Source organism: Oxyura jamaicensis, chromosome 5, assembly GCF_011077185.1.
Source record: "Oxyura jamaicensis isolate SHBP4307 breed ruddy duck chromosome 5, BPBGC_Ojam_1.0, whole genome shotgun sequence".
Taxonomy (NCBI): domain Eukaryota; kingdom Metazoa; phylum Chordata; class Aves; order Anseriformes; family Anatidae; genus Oxyura; species Oxyura jamaicensis.
Window position 1 is genome coordinate 16,662,162 of NC_048897.1, and position 26,828 is coordinate 16,688,989.

Below are 26,828 nucleotides of genomic sequence, written 5' to 3' on the forward strand. Positions count from 1 at the left end.
CTTGTAGAGACACATAGAATATACAAATGAACTGATTGCTGTTCTCAGGAATTTAATACTTTGACCTTATTGGTGAATGTGCTCTGTAGTATTCAGCAGACAATAGTTGCTGATATACAAAATAAAATAAAATACAAAATAGATTTGGGGGGTCCCACTTGAGAGCAGTGTATGTCCTAATTAAAAACAACAACAAAAAACACAGACACCTCCACCTCTCATAAAATGAAGCAAGTGTCCACTATAGTAAACACAAAATGGGTGCGCTCTTCATGCAGAAAGTGCAGTGCTCTCTAACATGAGTGATGTTATCTTAAAGGCATCATTGTGTTTCTTTATTTATCCCCTATGAGGAATAAAGAGCAGCAGAGTGAGCAGCTCTGGACCACATTTCAGGACATGTCTTAATCTGGTCATTCATCACATGAGCAGAGGAAGGCTGAATCATTCAAATTTTCACATTGTAACACTGAGAAATACAATGGCAGATTACGCTTTGTTCTCAGTGCAGAATTCAGCCTGAAAAGATTCAGTCTTTCAATTAAACCTAGTCACAGAGCTCAAAACAATCTTAATCTTATTTTGTGTCATTGTAAGACTGCCCTGAGTTATACACATGAAATAAAACCCATAAACGTGGCTTTCTGTTTGAGACTTTGCTGGTAACCTGTAGTATCTCGTGTCTCTGTTTCTGCACTTCATACTTGGGTAGAGAAATGGCCTTTAATGAAAAAAACCTTTTGTAATGTTATCATTAGCTAGATAAATGGAAAGTTTGTTTTTTTTGTGTTTTTTTTTTTTTTTGTTGTTTGTTTGTTTGTTCTGTTTTGTTTTGTTTTAAATCAGCACTGGCAGGCTTTAGTATGAAGTGAACACTGTCTGTAGGCTTTGAAACATGGATCATGTTGATTCCCTCTGCAAGGGTGCTAAAATTTTTAGATGCATAATTTGAGCATACCATTAATTGTCATTCCCCAAATGGTTTTTCAGTGTCATCACTAATTCCAGAAAATAAGTTTATTTAAATAATTCATTTGCTTCCTTTGAGTAATGCTGACATTTGAGAAAATCATAAGAAATATCAACAGGAAAAAGTAAGTTATATTGTTTAATTTATGCTATTTATTTCATACTGAGAGTTGGGACTGCTCAGCCTGGAGAAGAGGAGGCTCAGGGCTCAGATATTATCGATTTGTACAAGTACCCGAGGGAGGATGCAGTGTAGATAGAGCCAGGCTATTTTCAGTGGTGTCCAGTGCCAGTACAAGAGGCAATAGGCAGAAACTGGAAAAAAGGAGGTTCTGTCTGAATATCAGGAAGAACTTATTTACTGTGACGGTGACCAAGCACTGGCACAGGTTGCCCAGAGGGTTTATGGAGTCTCCCTCCTTGGAGATCTCCAAAAACTGCCTGGATGGGGGCCTGGGCACCCTGCTCCGGGTGGCCCTGCCTGAACAGGGCTTGGACCAGGTGGGCTCCAGGGGGCTTTGCCAACCGCAGCCATTCTGTGATTCTGTAAAATATATGTGCTTCAGTAATCATGTAAGGAGAAACACCGTAGCAGTCTGTCTCCCTCAAAGAGCTGCAAGAGTTTATTTTGTTCTGTCTCAGGTACAGCAGAACAATATACTGTTGTCACACACAGTGCAGAAACTTACACCATACTGATGCTTTCAAATTTGAGCTTCAAAGTGAACTACTTTCAATTGTGCATTTAAGCAGTATGTGCCAACTAACTTTTTAAAAGATCCATTAGTGGAATTCAGTAACAAAAATGGCATATAACATGAAAATAACATTTTAAACAAATTAAAGCATGTGATGGTTGTGCTATATATTTTATGGCAGAAAAAATGTAAACTTAAGAGAAACCACATTATATTCTAAGGGCAATAGTGTTTCCTAAATGAGTTCCTTATTTCCAGACAAGAAAGGTGGCAAGCATATTCCCAGTGGGAACAAATTAGGAAAGCAGAGCAGCATCTGGGAGTAATAGAACAGAAAAAAAGATTTGGAATTAAAAAAAAAAAAAAAAAAAAAAGAGAGAGGGAGAGAAAGAATGGAGAAAGCAAGCAGCTGAATGCTCTTAGTGAAGAAATAGCTGTCATGCAGAAACTGGGGTTGTTGTACTACTCTGACATCTCATCTAAATGTGGGGACTGTTCATTTTAAACCTACCATTTATAGCTACAGGAAAAATCAAATTTCTTTTTTTAAAACTTGTAGCTTGAACTGAGAGGAGGATCAGCAAGAGATGTTAACTTCAGCCACCCACACGAGTACTGAGAGATTTGTTTTATGGGTATGTTGCTTGCCTTGCCATGAAATATTTCCAAGGACTTTGGTTTTGTGTGTATGAAGCAACAAAAAACATCCTGAAACCTCATTTAGTTTTTCATGAAATAGAACTCCTGTTCTGTAGACAGCACTCTGTATAGCTTACAAACTGAGAATGACAACATAAGTCCAAGAATAGAGCTTACTGTAACAAGTATTTTGCATATTGAATGCAGAATGAAATGCCTGATATAGGTTTGAGAAGTCTCTCATTATTACGAATTTGAAATAGAAGAGTAAGCAATACTGATTATACCTGTATATTTTTGTACAAATATACTTTTTCTTTATTTCTAACTTGTAAAAAGAAAACTTGTACACAGCATTTCAGTTAGTTACAGAAATGATTTGTTACTTCAGTATCAATTAAAAGCAAATTACAATGCCTTTAAACTGAAAACCTGATCAGAGGCTGTTTCACACCCAAAGCTGATGTGTGCTCTTTACTGTATTCTGGCTTTCCAGACTGCAAATATAAAGTCAAATTCTTCATAACCTAAGAGGGGGATTTTCAAAGATGTGTAAGTCATTTAAAGATTTGTAGTCAATAAAATTCATATGACATGAGAAGTATGTACATGGGTGTAAACTAGCTTGTTACTTCCCTGCTCTTAGCCCCTGACAAGCCAGACTCAGCACAGAAGCCAGGCAGGTATGTTAGCATTACACTGCATTTTACCCCATATATCCTGTCAGCACAGGCAGGTATCCTTGGCCCACAACACCCCAGCATGGTGGATGTCTGTTCAGCAGCAAGCACAGACAGAGAACATAAATCATCTGCATACATACATCTGTGTCAGCACATACAGTCAGCACTTCTGAAAACTCTAGCTAAGGCTTACACCATTCCCACTTTCAAAATGCAATCCCACATGGCACCTAAGTGGCTCACCAGGTTCCTATATGCCCTTTGTCCAGCACTGAGGTTATTCTGTAGAGATGAACTTACTCTTAGTCTTCCCAAAACGTGCCACCAGGAGGGGAGGGGGCTGGTGGCAGCTACAGGTGGGCTGTGGACAATCGAGCTTTATACGTGCTTTCCATGTGTCCAAAAGAATCTTCAGAGATTGTTATCATAAAAATAATAATAATAATTTGTAAAAATAATGTTGAAAGTAATTTAGTTATTTATCATAGTTTATAAAAAATGATAAAAAGAAAACCAGATAAAATATACAGATAAATCAGTAAAGGGATTTTTTCCTCACAGCATTTGTCAAAATACAGATACAAGATCTTCTCACAAATGCAGATCATGAAACATGGATTTCATTAGATATTCACCTCTTTGAATGGCTACTAAAAAGGTTACATACCATTGTATAGTAATGAATGAAAGCCTAGGAGATGTCTTCTAACAGGTGTTTTTTTTCCTGACCTGCTCAAGAATATTGTCCAGCCCTCTCTTTAAAAAAATAAATACAACCAAAATCTTTTCTATTAAATCAATCTCCACTCAAAATCTGAGATGAAGGCACAAAGTGGTACAGTGTACATTGTCTTCATAAAAAGTCCTAAGCAGGGATGCACGGATGTTCTTGGTTGTGATTTTGTGGCCCTGCAAAGATATCACTCTATTAAACAGACCAGTCTCTCAGTTTATGATTATTGTTCTGAGATAATATGATATGACAAGTCCAGATGTTTGAAACTGTTGCAGCAATCCACAGACTGGGAGCAATAAATTACAATAAAGGACACAGTTAATTCAATTTATAGTGGATTTGGCACTGTCAGAGGTATGGAATTTCTAGCTGCGTATGATACAGAAACTATTGCATGCTCTAGGGAACCTTGGAAGTGAACTAGTGTAAGGCAGAGGACACTGTTATAAAGCTGGAATTCTTTATATCTGTTAATCAACAATCTCAGCATTGCATTGTTATCACATGTTGCATTACTCTAGATTTGCCTAGTCTTGAAATAATTAGCAGAAAAAATCGCCAGTGCTGTGAAGACTCAAGCTCTTTTTATCTCATTCTGAGTTTCAGAAATCCACGTAGCATAAACCTCTGAGAGCATGATGTAGACACATGACCAAAGTCATCATACGCTGCCCTAAAAACAACTTTCCTAAGAATAAGTTATGCATTTATTTCATATTCAGACATCTTTTATGTCAAGTTAATCCATGAAGATTATCCATGCTTGTAATCACTGACTTACAGATATTTTAACATTTTCATATTCCTGCACAGAGTGGGACAAGAAGAAAGCAATTTAAGTTTCTTTGTTATTAAGGCTGTAGAGCCATATAAAGGAGCTGCTTAAGTTTTCTCCTGATTAAGGGGAACTTTAGGTACCATTGCTAAGACTTATAATTGTTCCTATGTATACCTGTATATGTATATGTGTGTGTGTGTATGTATATGTCTGTCTCAAAGTCTGTCAGAAATAAGTGTTTATTGAAATTCCTGATCCACATGCCTGCCAGGAGACATGAGAAAGGAGTTTTTATTTTTATGGCAATGTTCCTGCCAACAGTCATTTGCAGGCTCTGCACTGTTTTAGCTTCTTCATTCCCAGCAGATGTAAGGCTCATTTATATCCTACAGCCAGGATGGTTAGCAGTACTATTTTACAGACTTGTTTATATTATTCTTCCATCTGGAGGGATGGATATTATTATAGAGTGAGACCAGACCTTTCCATTACCTTTAGAACTGAAGAAACCGCCTCATCAGAAAACATCTCCCTGCCCGTGTCTTTCCTCTGCATGTGAAACAGCATTTCCTCATGTAATTAACCTCTCATTCACTTCACTAGTTGTAAAATACAAAAAAGACAGTGAATTGCAGAAAGGCAAATCCAGTTCTGTATTCTACACAACTTCTCATCTGCAAACAGGTCTGCTGTTATTTTTAAAGCACTGGTGCATAAGGCCTTAATGCAGATCATTCAGAAAAGCACTGACATTTACCTAGCCCAGAATCACACTGTTTTGTTTTCTTTGGGGATAAGCAAGTCAACCACCATCACAGGCCTCTGCCTTACCTTAGTTCCTTTGGTACCTTGCAACAGATTTGACACCAAAGACTCTTTTAGATAATAAAGTACCCTTTGGTATTTGGAGGTATCCCAGAGGATGCATTGTATACCTACATTTTCAGAAGACAGAGTAAATACTCAGATCATCAGTGGCATTCATTCCCTACCCACTATCGAAAGAGACAGTCCTAATAAATTAAGTATATTGTACTAATTCTCATTAGGCCCATGCAACATGGCCACATTTCTTTATCTAGACATCCTCCAAACTGTTACTTCTGTATCTATTGTTTATAGGATTATTGTTCTGCCTCCTTCTAAAAATACTTCATAAATATTTTAACTACAGAACAATGCCTGAAAACGGAAATAGAGAAGTCATTCACTCCTTAAGCCTCTTCAGGGTCAACGGCTGCTTGCACTCCTACCCCGCAAAATGATCGTTCCTTTTTCTTCCTCTTATAATGGTTTTCTAGAACTCCATTACATCCTTTGCTGTTTCTTATCTTTACTTTCTGTAGAAATAATTTAGTATTATATCGTTACAGCAGCTGCTTTCATTAGATGGCAACACTTCTTCACTCATTTCTCTGTCAGTGTGCCTTCCCAAAGACCTTTACATACCAGCTTCTCATTTTTTCTGAAGGCTGATTTCTGAAGTTGTTTTTTTAGGAGATACATTTTATTTAGAACTTTCTGACTTTGGAATAATAAACTATTTCATTGTATAATCATTTCCACTCAGATTATCATAGCCCATTCCCAAAGATGGCATTCACTATCTGCATTGGTATCATCTGCAGTGCTATGAATCCACAAGATGCATCATTGAGTTCTGTGAGATTATTCAACAGGGAAGAATAAAACATCGTGTATCATCTCAAAGCTGTAGAAACAACCTAAAGTGCTAAATATTTCTATGGGCAGTTTGTGTATCACACACTTGTTAGCATACTGTAAACTCGTTTTACCTCACAAACTTGCTGTGTTAAACATAATGAATGAGATGAAGCTCCACCTCCTCTCTGATACTCCTCAACTTACGTTCAATGCAACCTCACAAAGTGCTTTTCTTCCCTTCTCATCCATCCCACTGCTTACAAAGAGTACGGATGAAAAGGAAGTTTATAGATAAAAACACTCTACAAGCACTTGTTTTTACAGAAAGGTATGACAGAACTCAGTCTCTGCTTTAGTCCCACAGCAAGGCTGTCCATTTTATCACATTGCTATCTGAAGGCAATAGCATACTCTAGCCATTAGAGAGAATTAGAAGTCACATCCAAGTCTGAACGGCCATATTTCCAGACCTATGGTTCACAAGTTCTGTCATATTAAGAGCTACCTTTTCCTCTTCTGCCAGGGAAAAGCCACTTTTGTCAGACAGTTCAAGGATCGTAACTTCAGCAGCAAAATGTTTTCTTGTTCTTTCCTCTACTCCTAGCTGCTTGCCCTGCACGCCTCACATTGCTTTTAGCAGCACTTCTGAAACAGGCTGAGCAAAGCTGTGAAAATACCATACAACATCCCACTCACTGCCCCCATTTGCCCTAGGCTACCGGTTTCTTCATATCTTTTCTGACTGGCAAGCTAGTTCCAACTAGAGAGGTAACTATGCCCTTGATTAACCCTTTCTGAGCTAATTAGACTGAGTACATGCATTGATGTGGGCATGTAAATACATACCTACCTATCTGAATATATGTATGCACAAGGAAGGAAACTTAGGCACCATAAACTCCCCAAAATGCCAAATTATTCTGCATTCTGATACCAGCTTTATCACACAGCATTCACTGCTAATAGCTGTTTAGAATGAGAAAAGAAAGAAAAAAAAGAAAAAAAAAAAAAAGTGAAGTCACTGTGATGTTTTAACACTGTAATGGTGTACCTGCTATTTACTACTTCAATGTGAAATATATCACAGTTTGATGTTCTAGATAGAAATTAGAGGATATAATGGAAGTAAAACAAACAACAACATTTTTTAAATGTTGCTAAATTGACCTTGTCCTTTATGGACTGAATTATTGCTGGCAGGTTACAGTTAAATCAATCCCTCTGTATCTCTCTAAAATCACAGTTTCTGTGAGTGTAGATATGTTTTTCTGGGTTGGGGCCCTAGCTTCTTGGTTTGAAAACGTGAATTCAGAATTTATAACTCTAATGATTTGATTTGTCTTGCAGCTCAGCAATGAATGATGCAGTCACCTGCATTTACAGTTGTTTTCTTTTGAGATGCAATGTGGATGAAGATCGCCCTGTTCAGAACACACTTTGTACATCATTACAGTTTTATCAGGACTCTAAAATAACTTGAATAAACTTCTAGTTCTAAACCTTCTGACTACTGTCCCTGGCAATCAACCTTTCATGCACCAGTGACACAGCTAGACGTATGCCTGAGCAGATCAAAGATGACAACTGGGCTCTGGAGACAAGGTGGAAGAAGGGCTGAGGTGATGCTATCTTTAGTCTTTCTGGTCAAGGATAAGAGCCCGGGAAGGAGCAGATGCATTCAACCGCCAATGAATGCACAGCTACACCACCCATGTCAACCAGCAAAAATATGTTTTCTTTGATCACACTGCTGTATTTGAGAGAGGAGGAGGCTTTCCTAAGGTAATGCAGTAATGCAGGTACAGTAATACACAGAGACTGTGAAACAAAGTAGAACTGCAAGTCCAGGCCAGTTTTGGGACTACCACATGAGCAGAATCCAGAAGACCTGATGGGACAGTGCACACCACAAGGACAAGCTCAGGGATGGGCAAAGACATTTTGGGAAGGTCCAACAGAGGAGAAAAGTGCACGTGACCTGTGAGAAGTGGTTGAGGATGCTGTTTGCTCAGTCTGACAAAGAGGAGGCCAAGGGGAATCTCATTGCAACCTGTAGTTACTAGGAAAGAGGAAGATGACAGGCTCTTTTTGCTAGTGGCAGCTGGCAAAACTCAGGAAAATAGGCACAAGCTGTGATTTGGAGGTTCAGACTGGATAGCAGAAAAAAAAAAAAATCACTATTTGTTTTATTTTTTCAACTTTGCATATTTCTTTCAGAATTGTTATTTAAAAGGTTGTTTGTTTTTTTTTGTTGTTGTTGTTTGTTTGTTTGTTTTTTTGCTTTTCTTTAGCACTTTCTATTCAAAACAGGTCAGTAAGCATATCTGATTATTCAATTCCTCAGCCAAAGGAATAAGAACTGAACACCTGCTAAATTAAAACATTGACATTTTTTCCCTGGGCAAAAATAGAAAATATTGGTTTTTTTTACCCTCTTACTTTTTGTATGTTTTTTCAGAAAGTAGTTACATCATAACAATATGGATTATACTTTAACACATTTTCCATGTACCAGAAACAGACATTTTGCTACCGGGCTACCAAGTCTGGTTACTTTAATGTACACTGTGAAGAGTGTGTTTCTTTCTGCTGTTGCATTTTACCAGAGACTGTTCCTGCACAGATGTTTTGGAAAGTGTTTTTCCCTAGGGAAGTCAAAGTGATTTTTATACTAGGCAAAATCAGATGTGTTTAGAAAATAAGACAGGATAAATATATGGGGATTACATTCTGCAAAAAGGATGACTCTGGAGCCTTTTTTCTGACTTTACACCAAGGACCTAATACTGCAAAGCAATCCTTGTTAGTAATCTTAAGATAGCAAAGGAGTTGACTTATTCAAAGTAAGCCAGTAGTATTGCCCTGAAAAGAATGTCCTCTCATGGAGACATTTCCAAAACATAATTATAAATATAAGTAACCACTTGCTACTGCTACAGACCATGGACCTATCTCTGAAAGCAGAGAAGCTCTGCTGTCATGAGGTTGAAGTGACAGCCTTTCAAGCTATTTGGCTCTGGAAGAGTATGCTGAAGTCTGCCTAGGACTGCCTATATTCTGTAATGGAAGCAGCAGCTTTGAGAAAATCACTAGTTTATCTGGTGGCTTAACTAACTGACGCTTCTGGTATGGTATGTCCACTATGCAGGAAATTCCAGTTCACTGAGGCTGATACCAGCGTTATTATTGCATCAGATGTGTAAGAGGAGCAACTGTTTGCATGGTTTTTTGCATTAAAAAAAAAAAAAAAAAAAAAAAAAGTCTACGTATCCAATGCCAGGATGGACAGAATGTACAAAAATTAAGGAAATAGGAAAGAAAGAAAAAAAAGCAAAACAAACCATTCCCATTCTCTCTCTCTTTCTTTTAATGAACATACATACTGATTTAGAGTAATCACTGAACTGGGGTTCAAATTTATAAAAATTGTGCAAAACGGAGGAAAGCTCTGGAAAATGGACAAATCTGCCCTTTAAATGACTTTTACCAGGAACCTCCAATCTTATTAATCAAACTATAAAGCAGATACTTCACCTGAAAAGTATGAGAATAAACAAGGAGCACTGCAAATGAAATAAGCGTGGAAGCAGCTTTCAGGTAAAGTTTATTGTTCTCTTGCATTCCAAAAATCTTCTGCACTACAGCTCTGGGATCAGTACCTAGACGGCAAAATCTTCTTATTAATCATTTTCTTTCTTAACCTCCATTTCACAAGAAAAGGGACAGGACTGAGTCATGTGCAGAGGATCGTCTATCAGGATAAATGGATAAATTTATTCTAGCGAAATATGTTTTTTGTTGTTGTTTTTGTTGTTTATTTGTTTTGTTGTTTTTTGGTTTGAGTTTTTTTGTTTTGTTTGTTTTTGCATAGGCTAATTAGGCTCCACTTTCCTGTCACTGAACTTGCAGCTTCCATTGGAGCCAATAATACCTGCAGATGTTCAGGCTTTTTAAAACTCAGGTTGTCTTATCTTAGATGTTTCTGTTTACCTACACTATAATAAAGGGCTAGATCCTCAAAGATATTCAGGCATCAACATGAAACTGATGGAACGTCAGTGTCTAAATATTTTTGCAGATTTTATTTTAAAGGTAAGCCCACGTTTCAAGAACATCTGTACTTCCAGCAGTCATTTGACTCCCCATTTTCAGCCTACCAGCACTAATATGACATTCAAGCATCCCTATGAGGGAAAAAAACATCAAAGAATTCTTTTTTTTTTTTTTTTTTTTTTTTTGGAGTCCAGTGCAACACAGTTTTAATAATATATTGTTAATAATAGATTTCAGAATGTGTAAATTCCCTTGGAGAATTCTGATACTTTTACCTTAGTTTATGTATTGAATTGAGTCGTGTCATTCATTAACACTTGTTGTCATATTTAATTTGAACACATTTATAAGAGCTTACCCCACCAACATCATTTACTGGCTTTGAAACGAGCAGATGAAAGTATACTGACTTCATGATGGTACATGATTTTCCCCTAACTGATTGCTACATAAGGGCCTCTACACTGGTTTGTAAATGCTGCAGAGGGAGATGAGTCTGATTGTTGCATGAACGTGTGCTGCACTGAATTGTGCTACTAAGGAGGCAAAAGTTTCCCTTGCCTCTCCCAGTAATTCTGTATTTTCATGATAGTCCCACCTCAGAATTTATCACCCCCTAAAAGGTTTGATAGTCCCACCTTCTCATCCACGCTACCCCAGTCTTTCTCATTCATTCACTGGTTCCACCACAGCAAGACACTCAAAGACACTCAGATAAGCAGACTTTGTTTTAACATCTGTGTACACAAGTTCACATCTGTCCAGGACAGATGAAGGCAATGAAGAGTTACAAATCTAACATTAGGATATACCTTAGGCCAATTGTACTATTGGGTCAAATTCTACAGCTCATGATTCAGGCAGATGTTAAAGGGAAATGTGACTCTGTGATCTCTAGGATTTTACTCACTATAAACTCTCGGTTTCTTTAATTGACAGATAAAGGTGTCTGACTTTTTTGAGGTGATAACATTTCATCTGGCCTATGGAGGGCTTGTCAACAGCCATAAACCCTGTATGTTTGACAGTCAGATGGGTCAAATAATCTCTCAGAATCCTATTCAGTTTATATTATTTTGGGACAGGTACATTCAGAAAAGTTGAGAAGACCTAACTGAATACAATATAATATACTGAATAACTGAATGTGTACCTTTTCCCATCTCCCGAACCAGGACAGCAAACACTAGAGGGAATTCTTTGTTGAATCATAGAATCAATAAGGTTGGAAAAGACCTCCAAGATCATCTGGTCCAACCATCACCCTAACACCAATGTCAACCACTAAAACATGTCCCTAAGCACCATGTCGAACCTTTCCTTAAACTCCCCCGTGGACGGTGACACCACCACTGCCCTGGGTAACCTGTTCCAATTGAAGACAAAGGTGCAATAGCTTTTCCAGTTCCTGTTTCTTTCCCAGCATCTGTTACAGGTTGTTTTTCACATCAGGTCTAATACATTAATTCAGTCACTCTACACACCTGCTAACTCCACTGTCATTTTGGGGGGGAAAACTTCAACAGCTACAGCTGCTTCTTTTTTTTTTTTTTTTTTTTTTTAATATTTCCTGGAACCTCTTGTAAGTGTCAGAACATCTTAAATATTTGCTAGTGTTAGCAATCATCACTACAAAAGGTTTTGTTATCTGCCAAAGAATTCAGAACTTTGTGCAAGATGGGAAAAAATTATAGGAAGATAGGAAATGATTAATAAAATATCACTGAGTGTAATTAAAATATATTTCCAATATTCATCACAAAAACGTTTGATCTTCCTTATGTTTTTGGATCTTTTCCTTGAGTTATAGCCTTGTATATCCAGAAGATGACCTTTAAGTAGTCTTTCTATTACTGTTTTTCTTTTTAGATGAGTAAAATCACAGGACAATTTCGTAACAGTTAAGTATATTATGCTGAGTTTCCACTGATCATTGTTCTAAGTCAATGAGATAAATAAGATGATGTAATCTAATTTTCCTTAATTGAGCAACCTCTAAGCTGTGTGTTACTTTTACAATATGAAAGTATTTAGTCAATAGTTGGATACAGTTAGATAGTGTTGGGAGGACAATAAATCTTATCTCAATACTTGGTGCCATCATGTGCAATGTCAGAAAGTATCAGCTACAGAAAATATAGATGTAACATATATTATTGTTAACTCCAAGTAGCTAAGCATGACTCCGAGACTAAAAATCTGGAGAAAAATAAGTTAATTTGATAGGTTTTGTTAACCTTCTAGTATTTTTGCCCTCCTAAGACCACCAGGACTAGAGTGTTACTGAATGAAATATTGAATTTAAACTGGAAAAAAAAAAAAAAAAAAAAAAAAAAAAAAAAAAAACAGCGAGACCAAAACCTTGTCCCTAGTTGCAGGGTCATATCCTAATCAAGATAGAAATGTCTCTGTTTTTCAGGTGACAATTTCTTATAGAAACCACTCCTTGCTCCAAGTCTGGAATTTTCTTTAAAAAAAAAAATCCAGTGATAGCAATGTAGAGAATTAAACCTTTGGTTCAGTTTCTTTTATAATTATCAATAGTAGATTAAACCCCAAAGCCCTGAGGCAATCCATCAAAGAACCAATTGCTCTGCGCTTCTGGAGAAAGAGGGGGAGCCCTGCAGCCCTCCTTTCAGAAGGAGAAGCACCAAGAAACAAAGCTCCTCTCTGGTCTGCTGTTGCTATCAGATCACTCAATGGTGCACATTCTGTTACTTCTGTCCACATTTACTGTCCACCTGTTGAACAGTAGCCATAGAAAAGAGGGAACCACACAATCTACCACCCTTATCTCAATAACCTACCACCCAGCATGTTCACCTTCCCTTCTTCCCCACAGCATCCCATTTGTCTTTTTCTCCCCTGCTTCTGCTTTACTTCCATTCACTTGTCCCCTTAAAGCACACCATTCCCCACTTTTCTTCCATCCATGAAAGACTTTGGAAAAATCTACATCAAGACTTGAAACCCATTTCCTTCCAGATCCCTGGATCAGGGACATGATACAATGTGGTGGCAATTGACTCCCAGCCCATTCACAGGATTTCATTTGCAGAGAAATGATGTGTAGGCATGGAGAAGGACTGGCAGACACATGTATTTGGTTTTGACATAAGGCTGTGAAGTGGGATAGGTATGCAGTCCTGGATCTGATAACCAAAAAGCATTCTCATAATTATCTGTTTAGACATTATTCAGAAAACATTTATGAGAACAGACATCCACAATGCAAACTCAAAATACATATTCCCAATCAAGCCTACCACATGCTGCCTTCTACATACGTCCACCTGGGAGGAAACATTACTTGTGAAGGGACAACTGAAGCTGTGATACCTGTTCAGCTGTTCTATCTTCTACTGAGAATGTTCTTCAGTTTTTAAGTTTCTATATAGTCCACTAACAATGGGATCACAATCAAAGTCATCCACAGAATTCAACAACCTGTGATCAGCTAGTAATGCTAGACAGCCTCCCAGCTTGAATTTGAAAGACTTTGAAAGTGGAAAAGACTCCTTTTCATTACAGTTTTCCTTTTACAGTTTTCATTTGCACCTAGAAATGGAAAGCAAAATAAGGTACACAAGTCTGTGCCAACAGAATAATTTACTTTGAGATTCCAGGTAAGTGCTGCTGCGTTCCTACTTCCGCTCTTCATTTGTCATCACTAGCTCAGACACAGATGAAAATGAGCAAGCATGAATTACCAGTTTCTCAAATATGGAAAGTACAAAAAATGAGCAATTTTTACTACCTTCTGGTGACGCATGTTTTGCAAATAATCTTGTTTTACATCAATTGTCACATTGGTTATGGAATTTATGACAGAGAAGAACTCAAAACACATCACGCATTCTTTGATGATTTCCAGTAATACTAAGATAACCATAACGTTACCATGTGTGTCTCAGCATAATGAATTTTGGCTTGGGCTACGACATAACTTCAGTTAGACAGACACACAAGAAGATGAAAATAAATCATTTGAGCAGCTGACAGAAACTGCTGCCAACCTATCTCACATGCACTCTGCAACAGATCTGTGGTAAAATAACAGCTACTACAGTAAACACAAGGAGATAGATCTACTACCTGCTCTAAAAAAAAGAGGAGGCATTCAAGCCTGAAAACATGTCAACAATGTATTTCGTAGAACTTCCCTTCCAAGGAAAATTTGGCATGAGGAATAAAAAGGCATTCCTACACAGGGCTAGGCTTTAACAGCAGACCTTGAAACATATCTGATGCTTTTTACACCAGTAAAACCTCAACATAGAGCATGACACACATGGAAGAAGAGGGTAACAAAGGGAGGTAGTCTGTTACATACTACTCCCATGCAAGCATGAACTCTTGAAAGTTACTTGTTTTTTACCTTCTGTCTTTTAAGGAAAGTTTCAATTTATTTTGGCCTTTTGGAAAAGAGTGCATGGGGTAAACTCTGGGGCAAACACCAAAATTTCATTTCATCTGAATGCCCTAAGAACTGATCTAAGAACCTCCACCAAAATTCTTAATTGAAGTGAAACATTTTCCAGGTAACTCTGTTTTGTGGCTAAATAAAAACACTGAGAACCAAAGGCAAACATAAGCATTCTCCAACAGAGACCCTACTGACTTCTCACTGTGAAAAATATAGACTGTATTCTCATTAAATCTCACAAACATATGTACTTGTAAACATACACACAGACACAACCCTGAAAAAGCTGGAGGACAACAACATATTAAATCTGTCATCACAAGCCATGCTAGTTCATTCCTAATGCATTCATGACTAACTGAAGAAAAACAAACAAACCAAATCCTAGCTTGATTACACAATCAGCATTTCAGCCAGAGTTCTATAATAAGGTGGCTTCAAAGGTCAGGCATATAAACTACAATTTTAGAGGAGGATCCTATGTAAGAATAATAGTTTTGAAAAGATTTGTGAATCTTTTGAAAGCTTTAAGTGTCTTGAAACCTTACAGATTGCTAGTTTTCCAGGAAATATGAGACTGATGCCTTTGAAATAAAAATGTGTTCTGCTCCCTTTACATGATTCCACTTGAATGTTTCTGAAGAAGAAAAACTCAGTTTCAGAAACATTTGTTAGTTTTGTTTAACTCAGTGCAGACAGAATAAGAATGTGTTCATGTTAAAGCAGCTAAATGTTCAGTATTTCTCTAGGCTGCAGATAGTAAGATCTAAGCTGGAAGTCCAGCCTGAACACCATGAGTCTATCAAATCCCTGGGAAAAGGTAAGGAGTTGGAAAGCGGTCTTAAAATTAGCATCTCCTGCTCAAAACTGAAAAAAAAATCTGGATGACTGCTGAGGAAAATAGCTCAGTCCCATTTCACATAATTGTGGCAGGTCTTCTGGAATAAAAGTCTTTTAGAACCATTTAATAACCTACTATACTTTTTTTTTTTTTTTTTTAAATCAGATGCCTGCATAAACTTCAGCCTGTTCAGCCTGCACTTTTAATTTGCAAGGTCCTGATACCATGTGGTAGATGTCCTTTTGAGGTGCTTTACTAGGAAAGTTATTTGCAGTAATATGATAACTATAACCAAAGAAAACTGTGGTTTTCATTAATTTACATGTTCTGTCTCCCATCACCTCTTTTCTTAATTGGAATCTAAATTTTACTGTTAATTGTTGAGATTTTTACAACTTTGCTTTATACTTACATGACAATGTACAGCTAGAGTAAGATGCATATTTACAAAGCTTTTAAACATTGCCTTCATTCTAAACTGCAAAAAGAGTTTAATGCTGAAGTCCTTATCTGACTAAATTCACCTCTTCCTCAGAATGAGACACTTCTGTTCTTATGAAATACATGTTACCTGGGTAACGCTGTCCCCTTTACTGCCTTCCTAATTTCATGTCTAGATGTTGCAATACAACAAATATATTCAAACTTTGTCTAATGTGCAACAATTAAAAGAAGGTTCTTATAATAAATTGTCACCAATGGCTCCTCTCTAATCCTGGGAGTTAAAAAAAATAATTTCCTTGGAGAACCTGAGAAAATAAAACAAATAGGAACAAAAATGTAATGGAAATTTCCTTACATGATGGTGTTTTAAAGACTGACATGTCATATAGTTGGTATGGCAGTATTGCCACTGGAAAACCCTAGAAATGAATGAGCAATCCCACCCACAACTTTTCCCACTCTTCTGGTTAGTGGAGGTGCTACTGAAGAACAGTTGCATCAGTACATAGAACCAAAAGATACCAAATTCTGCACCTGGTTTTATCACATAGTAGCTGTATAGCACCTACCACAAATTAAAAATTCTTCTAGTTACGTTTCCATGTCTGTAAAGAGGGGACTATAATATTTAACTTGAGTTGCCACAATTAGATTCAAATTACAGAGTCAGTGTTACACTAAAGGAATACTGTCCTACTAATAGTGTCCTAATAGTGTCCATTTCAATAAATATGAGTAGAAAAAGTTTAAACTGGAATCACATCTCCACAGGACAATCTGGTGTTTATTACACATAACTGCTAACATCGCAATGTGTGAGGGATGCATGTGGATATCAACGCATCTGTAAAAGTTCAGCAGGTTGGATCCTTCCTCCTTGGCAACATTTTTGAACAACTTTTATTGAATGCAATATGCTCTGTTTGAATAGTAAAAGCTGACTGCTGCCAGGAAATAAATTCAAGATGAAAGTCTTTATTATTGCTGTTCCAGGAAGAAAGATTGAGCTTCTTCTGGGCAGAACTGCATGAAGAGCACTGCAGGTATTATTCAGTTGTGCTCTGCTTGTCCTGTTCAGGAAGCACTTGAAGGAGCTATTCCACTGAAGTAAGAGACTGTAAACATTAAAATTCTGACTTCTTCACCATGTTACTCTTTCAGTCTGAATAACAGATGTCTGTATCATTCCTAAATCAGGAGGAACTTTTTTCACCTCAAGTTGTACACAGCAAAAAAGAAGTCATTGATCTAATGCACTTTCTTCTCTATCATCTTTGTGAAAAGCTCTGCATTTATAAAATGTACCAGAGTGTAAAACACTTTCTAATTTTGCACTCCTGAGTAGAAAAGTACTATTACTAGAATGCTATATTTAGACTATAATAGGAATTAAGGCACTTGTATTCCCGTATCATTAATCTGGACACCTTTTCTCTAGTGATTTCTTTAAATGACACTGCAGATCTTTTCCAGAAGGTACCTTGCTCAGGGCAGGGTTTCATCTAGGGTCTCCTCTTGCTCAAAACCAGCCTCTTCCTACTGCTATTTAACTGTTAGTTGTAACTGGGCAAAGAGAAGATCCTTGTTCATTGATCCCGTTCGGTGATTCATTCTCACAGTTTCTCAATGAATTGTTAAGAAAGAAAAAAAAAAAAAAATCTTAGAAATGTTGAAGAGAATTGTAGGAAGAAATCCTCACAAGAGCTTTTATGATTATGAAATAAAATTGGTAACTCGGTAAATTTCAACATCAATAGTTATTTAAAACTAGGTTCATCAGAAAACTTTTTCCATAAAAACACTGCAATCAAAAAACATTCTCAGCACTTCACCTCTCTAGCATCTTCCTTCCTTAGCTTAAAATTTTATTGTTCCCTTTGATCACAGCCTTTAACTTATTCACTTCCAGGTCTGTAAAATACACATAAAAACACTTATTTACATAGTAAAAATGTTCTGCAACCAGTAGTTAAGACTATTATGTGCCCACTGTAACTAAGAACTTTACTGTATGGCTCACTGCATCCTCCAATGTTCAACCCGTAAACACTCCTTGCAAAAGTTCTAACTAGCATTTAAAGTACACTTAATGGCTTTGTTAACAGACATATTCCATCTGACAGGTACTAGCCTGATTGAGTTTACCTACTGGCTGATGCACTTAAGCCTCCTGTTCTGAGTACAGCCTGTGAGCCTACAAAGATTCATTGTTTGCCTTCTTATAGGTGATAATGAAATTGGCATCCATTTCACACTCCTGAATGGTTTCCATGAGAATTTGAAAAAGTTGTTTGCTACTACTGGTATTATATAGCCGTCTTAGTTTCAGCATGCATAAAAGCATGTTCTTGTCAAATACCTTATCTCCAGGACTGTATTAATAACTAAGCATGAGTCATGCTGAACATCAGACATGTTTGTGTTTATACATGATATAAAGGAAGGACTTACTCTAAAAAAACAGCTAAATCCGTTTGCCAAGTGCATTGTCAATGCATTATCCTATGACTTGGGTGGCCCACCATTTAATATGCATGTGGCCCTGATGTACTTCTGCCTATAAGCAAGCAAACATTACACTGGAAACTGAAAAGAAGATCACAAGAAGATTGCATTACCAGATAGAAATCTTGCCTTGTCCAGCTAATCTTTAAATTAAGATTTTAAACTTGCATTATCAGTGCTTAGTAAGCCAGGCTGTAAAGCACTGAGCATTTTGACCTGAAAGTACAACAAAGTACTGAATCACAAGCTCAGCCTTAAGCACACAAGTAGTCCCATAGATTTCAGTTGTATTAAGGAGGTGTTTTAAAGCTTAGTTTTATCAGTAACAATGTTTAGCACTTTGCAAAAGCCAGTCACCAAAGGAAGCTCTGAGCAAGGGCTACAATTACCTTGACCATATATCTGCTGTAAGAATAACAAGAAGTAACCATGACACAGTACTACTTTTTATGTGAGTGGTTTGAAAATAATACAGAATAAGAGAATAAATAATTCTTTAAATGCATTTCAGTCAGAACTGGTATATTCTGATCAGTAGAAAAAGAGAGGAGTCTCCTTGCACTTCCTATGGATATATTCAACCCCTCACAAAAATCTTTGCCAGACATTTCTACAAGAGATAAAGTAAATTACAACTTCAGCAGCTTTTACTGATCTACTATGTCTGATACAACATCTTACCACAAAATAGGGATATTATGAAGCTATTCTAATAAAGAAATATCTGGGACCTTGGTGCTTTGTCCTCTGGCCTTCTCAAAAGAACTCTATTCTTCCACGGTATTTTATAGTTTGTTTATTTTAACATGAATATATTAAATGTACCCCATACATAAACTCCCACCCATCAATGCTTAAAACAAGATTTTAAGTCTTTAAGGCCAATAGTGCATACCAGAATACCTGAAGCAGACATCCACTTCATTCTGGAAACACTGGAAAACACTGGCACATCCCTTCTTGGCTTGAAATGTACCTTCATGACTCTAGACTTGTGCCATTAGCATTCCAGGAATATTGTGGGCTGGACAATGAGATCTGAAAACCAGCGATGAGATTGCCCAACCAGACTCTCATGATGGTGACCAACTAACTGGATTAGAAAAAAATCAAGTGGGATGTGGAAGAATTGAGCTGAAATCACTCGTGTCTGAATTCATTGCAGAGATTTGTATGAAGGTCTCCTACCTTTCAGGTATCCTCTTTCAGTAGTCACTCAGGCCAAGCCTCCTCCAGCATCCTCTGTTAAAGCTCTTCTAATCTATAAAACAATATAATTAGATATTAACCATGGCGAGGAGTAGAACTCGGGCAACTTTTGTTTTCAGATGAGTCTCTGAGGGGGGTTAAGGAGCAATTCCTTATCTACAAACACTGAAGACTGTAAGCATCCTATAAAACAGCCTTCATCAGCACACACTAGGTGAAACCCACCCTGCCTGACAAAATGATGGGACTGCAGCAGCCAGGGCCTGCAGCACTGCATGGCCTCGGACAAGGTCCCCAGCTGACACCCGCCAAGACAGGGGACAGCCCTGGGGGGGGTGCAGCCCACAGGTGACCAGCACAAGGGCAAGGATATGAATTAAAATAGCAGGAGCAGCACGCCAACAAGAAGCACAGATGAGCAGACCGAAATCTACATGCACGACCTCAGGCTCCTGCACCACTCCTCACTTCACCAGAGGAATTTGTAGGGACTAAGTGTAACCTGTGGTGAAAAGGAGTTGAGACTAGGAAGGGGGGGGGGGGGAAGGGTGTTTGGCTGAAGTTGAGCCTTGGGAAGGAGGAGGAGATGTGAATTGCCCAGCTAGTATTTAACCTCCACTTGGCCTTTTATTTTCTTCTATAAAACAAGTAATTTATGTTTACTAGCTCAGTACTGACAATCACAGACTGCGTTGTTCTATACTGCAGTCAGCATCTTTAAAACAAAAAGAAAAGAATGCAAAACAAACAAAAAAAACTTAGCATGTCAAAATAAAAACTGAATTCAGACAAATAGCTTTTTTACATTGCTAGGACAGTTTAAAGTCACTGAGGCCAAACAGCGCCCACCCCTGAGGTTTTGGCTCCAGAAAGTGACTAACTCCCCTTATGCAAATAAACAGACATCTATCTGTTCCTGCATCTATACCTCAAAAAAAAAAAATAAAAAAAAAAATGCAAGCAGCACAACTTAAAAGCTCCTGTGAAATACAGCATGAAGCTGTGAAAAGCAACATACTATTCTACTGCTTGCAGTAATTTCAACTGCAAACTTTAGAAGCCCAGCTGTGTTATAATAAACAAACCATGTAATACCAAAACCGTACAAGTCTGATCTGACTGTGCAGACAGTAGGCAGGCACACAGCTCGTCTTAATGCATATTAAAAATTCTTGGCACCCCAACGCAAACAGCCTCCAATGAAAAAAAAACAGTATGAGCAATGCTGCAGGTCTTGTTTGACATTCCCTTCTTTGCCCCATTATCAGTCTTCCCTGCTTTTTGTGCTGAAATGGACACATTTATGTAGGTATGAGACAAAGAGGAAAACAGAACTCTCACCTACAGTATTTTTGAGTAGTCTTAAAGAATTTCAGGGCAAACACTGTAGCAATTCCCACTGATAGACAACAGTCATGTGCATCTGCAGCTATATACATGCTTTTGTATGTCTTTGATGACTTCTAAGGAAAAATCACATCAAAACTTGATGGTAGCAACATGTTCAGTATTAGAATTTGAGCTGTCATTTTAATGAATGAAATGGCCAGGCTGCCAAAAATTCCATAGTTCCAATTTCCTAAGAGACAAACAAACACAGCTAATTAAAAATCTACTGCCAAGTAGATTTGAAATAAGATTTAAAACATATTTATATGTTATATAAATTATAAATATCTATAGGCCTTTTTTAAAATGTCTTGTGGGTCTGAAACTGACTCCTTCCTACCGGTCTGGGGATAGAGCTTCTCTGTAAAAGAATATAACAAACATTCCTATCTTGTAACTTCCTTCCCCTCCAACATCAAATCATAAGCATTAAAATATATAACACACATACATACAGATACAGTGAAAAACTTAGCAACTTTTAATCAAGATACATTTTTCTTGCCACTTCTTCAAAGCTCCATCCAGTAGAATATAAGCTATTTCTTCTCAACATAGTCACAAAGAACATTTAAATAGGAGAAAATGACATAATATTGCAAGAATAGTTTCATGTTGTCAGGAGTGTAGATTTAGCTCAAAAATAGAACACTAACTTGACTATTCAAAGATGCTTCATAAATAAAACACTTCCCTAACAAACACATCAGTTGCAACACCCAGAAAGTCCCAGAACTCCCAGGAAATCTCTTGCTAACGCCACACCATGACTAAGCTTTCTAAAAATGGTCGCAGAAGAATGAAGGTCAAAAGGAACAGGGAAAAAAAAAAAATAGACAAATATATATATATATATAAATATGTTTTGCCTTTCCTCTTCGATCAGTGTAACTACACACTGGTCCTCAGCAGATGCATACCCTGTCCCTTACGTTTCACTCTATCAGGACTGGTTATAGCTACATCACTTTCTCATGACCTTCCAATATCCTATCCTGCTTGTAATCCTTGCACTACATGACCTCAGGAAATCTCCATTCAATTCACCCAAACACATTGACTCTCTCCCTCCTCTTCTGCATTTTTCCTGGTTCTTCTACCATGAAAGCAATGTTTTTCCATGACCCAGCAGTTGGATTTAGGGGACATCAGTTTAAATCTAGCAGTGTTTATAAGAACACATAATAATCTTTATACACTCAAAACCAACCTTTTGTAGCCTCTTAACCTTCTCCCAAAATTCTAAAATGGGCTTCTCCTCCATGAGACCAAGATAATAAAACACAGCCAAGTCATGCTATTGATATTGTAAGCCAAGAACATGACAAGAATATTTAAAAAAATAAAAATGCAATGACATTTTCAAAATGCTTCAATGTTTATTTTAATCTGTTTAGTGGCCAAATTTCCCAGGGAAGTCTAATCCTGAAGTGACACGAAGTATACAAAATCATGGGAAGCTTGCTTTCTTTCTGATGACACTGGGGGTTGTCTGAAAATTCCTGGCATTTGAAGAGCCTTATTTTAAGGATTTCTCTAAAAGGACTGAAAGCAGTCATAGGAGAAAGAATAGTCTTGAGGTGAAATCTGTGCAGTACATCGTGGGAGACCTGAGATCAATTTTCACAATTTAGCAGACAATCCATTTCTATGGATTGTCTGTCTTTACAATCTGTAGACTGAGGAAAAATTATGTCATCCACATCTCTTCATGTTTTGGAACCTGTGATTTTTTTTTAATTATATATATATTTTTTTTTTACCACAGTATGTCAAGTACAAATAACACAATCTCAGTGAAGACCCCCAGGACTTAGTGAAATACACATACACATCTCTCTCTCTGAGCACCCTCCAGAAAGGTACTATTAACAATTAACTGCTTCAGTAAAAGTGAAAGCATTTTATCATGCTAATCATTTAATGAATTAGATTAGAGAAACTTCTTTATGTCCTCTTAGGATCATCAAAGCTGGAATTCTTTCCTGCAAGTCGCATTCCCAGCATTTCATACTTCTTTAATTCTTTCAGAATTTTGCAAATATGCAGTATTCTGGCTGAAATTGTGGATGTTTGCTTCAGGATGATTAAATTATTAGATACTGAGTTTATGATATCTGTAAAACTTCACTCAGATAAGGCCTCTGAAAAACACCCTAATTCTGTGATGCTCAAGAGAGGATTGCAATAAGTCAAAAGACACTTTATTGTGGATTCAGTTTGCACTGGCCGTGCACAGTCCTCACACAGAGCACTTACATTTTAAATGAATTAGAGCACAGGCCAGAATAATGTGTGTCAAGATGTAAGGTTTACTGTATTTCCCACACTTGCAGACAGTTACCACTGGGGGGTAGGGACAAGCAAACCAAAGGCAACTAAATTTTCATAATACGCTGCTCAAATCCTGACACTCCTAAAGCCAACAAGACTTCATATCCCTTCTTCCTCCTGGGTTTAAACCTATTTCCCTGTTTTTTAGCAATCTTCTCTAGGATGAGATTAAGTATGCCAAATTTCAGGAATGCCAAGATTTCTCTTTCAACTGGGTATTGTGGGTGCTGGGGTGGAGATGGTGATATAGTGTCAAAATTCAAATTTATAGCAGAGCTGTGGTCCAACTTCAGTTTCTGAGTGATTACTGCCATTCCTTTAGTAACCCACTTTCCTCTTCATGCTATACCATTTGCATTCTGGAATATTAATTAGTGGCTTTGAGGTCTTTTCCAGTACCTCAGCTATGTCAGGATTCTTCAAAATAAGAGAAGAAACATGACCTTTGTAAGATCCTAGGACTGGCTGCAGAAATAGATCTGTTTGATGCAACCACAACTGGGAAGAAAAAAAAAAAAAAAAAAAAAAAAAAAAAAAATATTATATTATTTTTACTCAAAAAATCTAAATTGTTACCAAAAAGTTCAACAAAATGTATATGTACCCCTTGGGGAAGAGAGTTAGAGAGGTGTCCTCTCTTGTAAAGAGACCATAACGCTCTCCACTTCAGCGTGTGATGTTCAGGACAGGACTCACATGAAGTAAGCGTAGAAAAGCACAAACTCAAATACTCCACTCTGGGAATACACTCCTAAGAATATCCTTCAGGCAGAAAGACACACAATGCTGCAGCACATCAAGGGAGGGGTGGAAGATGGAAGATCTCTGCAAATGATCACCTGTGCTGGTACCAAGCTCCTGTGCTTGCTCTGTGCTCATGCACACTGGAAAAGCAATTCCTATGGCTGCTTCAACACTTGGCCTCAGGAGGCTCACACCTTTTCAAGGGCAGTGCATTTTCCTTCTTAATGAAAGGCTTGGTATGCTGGTGAGAAATTCATAAAGATGCCTGTCAAAGCAGTTACCAATGGTGTGCTGTCACCCTGTGACTTTGTCACATCTCCAGAAACTGGAATGACACTAAGCCAGTTTCTAGCAGCTGCTGCCTCCCACAGATTGATTAGCTGTAGATAAGGATGTTTCCACTAGCTCTGCTATTTATGCAAAAATCTAAGTTCTGCCTTTGGTACCTCTGCCAGAGGTTGCTTACCATCCAGTGCCAGATTGACATCAGGCATTTGACTTCTGACCTTTTACTTCTCATACGCATGGAAGACCGGTGGTCTGTCTTATTCCTTTTTTTTTTTTCTGTTTTGTTTTTTTTTTTCTTTCTCTTTCCTTCCTTCCTTCCTTCTTTTTTTTCTTCTTTCTTTCTTTTTTCATTCTTTTTTTCTCCCGTCCCTCCAGCATTTTATTTGTTTATTTATTTATGTGACTGTAATTTTAGCTTCTAAATAAACTGGAAGAATGGAACTACAGAAGCAAGGTCTTATCTGCTGCTGTGTGGGAGCACTACTTGCTACCACAGTAACATAAGGATTTTAGGACAAAAAAATCAATGATCTGTGGTGTGATAAACAACCACGTGTTAGAATAAAAAGATTAAGGATAAATTCTGACATTGTTCTTTCTGATCCTTATTTTGAAATAAAAATATTTTAATTACTGTATAAACACCGTAAAAAAAACAGTTGACCTCAAGAAGTGCCTTAAGCAACAAGGGACAAAGCTCTGAAACATTGCCAATTATTTAATTAACAGAAACTACTGATTTGAAAAGATAGCTCATCTGTCATGTTCTGAATTAGAGGAAGGGCCTGTCACTATCTCCCCCTGTTTTCCAGTTATTGGCTTAATGGATTCAGAGGCAGTAAGAATGGTTTACCCTACAATATAGTGAGCTGGAGCTAACTCCATCTAGTCTGTTTTTTTTTTCTTCTTCATCTTCTTCCCAAGGCTTCTTATCTACCACACTTACACCTATGTTCTATGATAAACTGTATGTTGCTAATGTTACCTTTGATCTTGCATTCAGCCCGAGGGCTTAAGGTGAAATCAAAGTTGAGATATGCAATATGGACTTACAAGATATAGATATGTTATATAGATATCATTTACCAATTTTTGAGTAATTTAAGTAACAAAATAGAACTGTATTTTTTCTTCCCCGTCTTTAATTAAAACTCATTCTCTATAAGCTGGAAGAAGAAATTCAACCATGACACTAAAAATCTATATGCTCGCTTTAAATCTGAAGTAACCTTTTCAGATGAATAGTAAACTGAACTTATGATTCTTAAAAATATTTATATTATACATATATATATATATATTATATATATATAAATATATATGCATGTCTTCCTCACTTTTTGGAAGCAAACTTTGTCCTGCCTGCAATTATTTAAACAATTTCCCAGCAGACATCCAAAATACACATGGATATTTAAAAAAAAAAAAAAAAAAGGAAATTTTTACTCATAACCATTCTATTCAGTCACCCACAGTTTATCTGATTTAATTTGGTGAGATCTGAAAGTGATTTCACTCTTTAGTGTAATCCCAGCTGTAGTTACATCCTAGATATTATTCCACCAGGCTTAATAACTTTGACTTTATGACAATTATGTAGAGCACTCTGTTTTGTTGTAACACTATAAAGCTTAATTCTCTTTGGCAGAAATTCATGGAAATATTGGTAAAATTAAGTATGCAATGCATTCCAGCATGAACATCATAAGAGATCAGTATACAGTTAATATTCTGCAGAACTGAAAAAAAAAAAAAAATAAAAAAAAAAAAAAAAAAAAAACTTGGTGGAAATACGTGCATTGACTTTAAGAATAAAAAGGAAAAACCATTTCTCAGCAGGAAGCTACAGAAGAGAGATTTGTGATTTAATGTATATTTAAAAAAAAAAAAAAAAAAAGCACAGTTGAAATCACCTCCAGGTGAAAGGGTAAGTCTGCATCTGGCTGAGCATGAAAGGAATAAAAGACTTGAGCTCTTCTACCTCCTACTGAACACTTGCAGAGCAGTGATAAAACTGTCCTCAGGTTATCTCACAGCAAACTCCCCTCAATTCAGTAAAACTTGTACAGACGTGCTTTATTTTTAGCATAGACTCTTTCACTTGTGTGTATCCTTATCAGACTGAAACAGCTTTCCATGCTTTGCTGACATTCTTAACAGGGACCAGAATATTTTAAACTACATGACTTATACTGCTGACACACACTAAGAGTTTACAAGCTCCCCCCAGCCCCCTATATCTTTTTAAAAATCTGTTAGAAAAGAAGGGATTCATTGATGAACTAACAGCATGCATCAAGAGCTTGGAAGGAACTGCCTTCTTAACCACTGATTTGACTCAAATTCTGGCACAAGGATACACCATCATATTTTTCAACCACACTTTTTTTTTTTTTTCTCCTGAAGTATTTTAAATAAAAATTGTCC

The 26,828-nt window shown here is 37.2% G+C and overlaps 1 long non-coding RNA gene across 4 annotated transcripts in view; it reads right to left on the reverse strand.

Annotated features, from left to right (window-relative positions):
• The window catches only part of LOC118168198, a 145,802-nt gene that overhangs the window by 74,094 nt on the left and 44,880 nt on the right, over nucleotides 1–26,828 (reverse strand). The window contains exons 2-4 of one of the 4 annotated variants that reach the window (XR_004751415.1): nucleotides 20,988–21,109; nucleotides 19,626–19,698; nucleotides 13,428–13,779 (exon numbers count right to left, since the gene is read on the reverse strand). This is a non-coding gene — a long non-coding RNA (uncharacterized LOC118168198). Of the gene's footprint in view, nucleotides 1–13,427; nucleotides 13,780–16,517; nucleotides 17,003–17,668; nucleotides 18,519–19,625; nucleotides 19,699–20,987; nucleotides 21,110–26,828 lie in introns of those variants that run through there. The other 3 variants (XR_004751416.1, XR_004751413.1, XR_004751414.1) reach the window with 3 other exon arrangements.